Here is a 2500-nt window from a genome sequence, read left to right as displayed (position 1 = left end):
TGGATGCTTGCTACGATGATGGTCAGCTTTCTGCTTGTAGACATGGGTGGCTTGTGATAGACGTTGGTGAGTACTTTCCCAGACCTGCCTGCTCCTCTGGAACCATTGGTCAACTACTGGGGAGTTCGTGGTGTTGGTGTTCCATGGGAAGAAAGGTGGCTGGTAGCCTAAGAGACAGTGGAACAGACTGAGCTGTGTTGCTGAGTGACGTAGGAAGTTCTGAGTGTATTCAGACCAGGGGATAAATCTGGACCAGTCCTCCGGGTTAGCTGCACAGAATGTCCAGAGCAACCGCCCGATCTCTTGGTTGGCATGTTCTACTTGCCTATTGGCTTGTAGATGGTACCCTGAGGTTAGATTGACATTGGTGCCCATTTTGCTCGTGAAAGTGGACCATACTCGTGACGTGAATTGTGGTCCCCAATCACTGACAATCTCCTCAGGGACCCCAAAGTATCGGAAGACATGTTGGAACAGTAATTCCGCTGTGGTCAAGGCTGATGGGAGAGATGGTAGTGGGATTAAGGGTAGTGACTTGGGGAACCGGTCAGCGACCACCAAGAAGGTTGTATTTCCCTGAGACTCTGGCAGGTAGGTGATGAAGTCAACGGAGATGTGTGACCAGGGACGTTCTGGACTGGGAAGAGGATTGAGTTTGCCTGCTGGCAGTGTTTGAGGAACCTCTGACTGCGCACAGGTGGAGCATGACGATATCACCCTATACACATCCCTCAGCATGTTGGGCCACCATTACTTCTCACGTATTAGATGGTAGGTGCGCTGTGTACATGGGTGGCCTGTGGTGACCACTGTGTGGGCCCATGAGATGAGATCCAGCCAGTGCTGTTCAGGCACAAACTGTTTTTTAGGAGGACATGCAGCTAGGATCTGTGAGCTTGGTATTCTTGCCAAGGTCTGACTCAATGGAGCTGAGGATACATGCGGGTGGTATAATGAACTTGTCGAGGTTCTCTTGTACCTCTGGGCTGTGTAACTGGGAGAGTGCATCAGCTTTAATATTTTTAGACCCTGGTCTATAGGACAGCATAAACTGGAAACGTGAGAAAAAGGCAATTGGCTGAAGCTTGGGTTTGTCCCTGAAACTCTGAGACAGAACAGCACCTACTCCAATCTGCTTGAGTAGTTCGAATGCCGTTTCGGCGGCTGGGTTCCATGACAGATGCCCAGTTTTTCCTCTCAGCAAGGACGTCAAGGGGTGTTCTATGGTGCTGAATCCTCTTATGAAACTTCTGTAGAAGTTGGTATAGACCAGAAATCATTGCAGTTCCTTGACTGTGCGGGGGATGGGCCAATCCACCACTGCTTTCACCTTGTCCTGGTCCATGGCAACTCCCTCATGGCTAATGATGTAGCCCAGAAATGATATGGTGTGTTTATGGACTTCACACTTTTATGCTTTGATGGAGAGTTGATGCTGGAGAAGCTTCTTTAGCACCTGGCGTACGTGGAGGATGTGTTCAAGGGAACTGGAATATACCAAGATGTCATCGATAAACGTGATAACACTCGTCCGAAACATGCCCCTCAGGACGTTGTTGATGAGGCACTGGAACACTGAGGGGGTGCTAGAAAATCCATACAGCATGACCAAGTACTCATAGGGGCCAGAGGTGGTACTGAAGGCTGTTTTCCACTCGTCTCCCTCTTGGATGAGGATCAGGTTATATGCACTGCAAAGATCCAGCTTTGTAACACTTTAGCTGCTCTGAGTTGTTCCAGGGCTGCAGAAAATAGTGGTAAGGGATAACGGTACTTGACTGAAATTTGGTTGAGGCCCCAGTAATCTATGCATGGCTTGAGTCCACCTCCCTTTTGCTCCACAAAGAAAAAACCAGCTGAACTCCCTGTTGGAGTGCCTCCTGAATGTACTCCTCCATGGCTCTTTGCTCAGCCAAAAACAACGGATACACTCTCCCCCATGGTGGACTGTTCCAGGAAGTAGCTTGATGGCACAGTCATAGGGGCGATATGGTGGTAGTCCACTGGATCTCGCATTGCAGAATACTTCCTGGAGATCCTGATACTCAGATGGAATGTGAACCGGGGTCAGTTGGTCTGGACTTTCAACGGTGGTAGTAGCTAGAGGTATGATAAAGTCTTGGAAACACTGTGCTTGACAATACAGAGACCATAGTAGGGTTGTGTTGGTCCAGCCAAGGAAGTCCTAGGACGACTCAATGTCGAGACGAGACTGTAATGTAGAGGATGATGGATTCTTTATGGAGTATGCAGATATGGAGCGAGAGAGGCTCTGTGCAGTACGAGATCACGCCTCCCACAGCTGCATCTATGGCTTGAATCCTGCATGGTTGAAGTCCACAATAGAAGCAGCAAAACTCTCAACAACTTCTCTCCCTGTCCTCTTCATCGAGCCGCATGCGCCCCAGCTGCATGGGATCCAAAGTGGGACACAGTACCATGAGAGTTCCCTCGCTACGTTCCCTCGCAGGCAATCGAGACAAATAGACAGGTCAATGAG

This window comes from Ictalurus punctatus, chromosome 3 (assembly GCF_001660625.3).
Source record: "Ictalurus punctatus breed USDA103 chromosome 3, Coco_2.0, whole genome shotgun sequence".
NCBI classification, from domain to species: domain Eukaryota; kingdom Metazoa; phylum Chordata; class Actinopteri; order Siluriformes; family Ictaluridae; genus Ictalurus; species Ictalurus punctatus.
Note: the sequence above shows the minus strand (reverse complement) of the source record.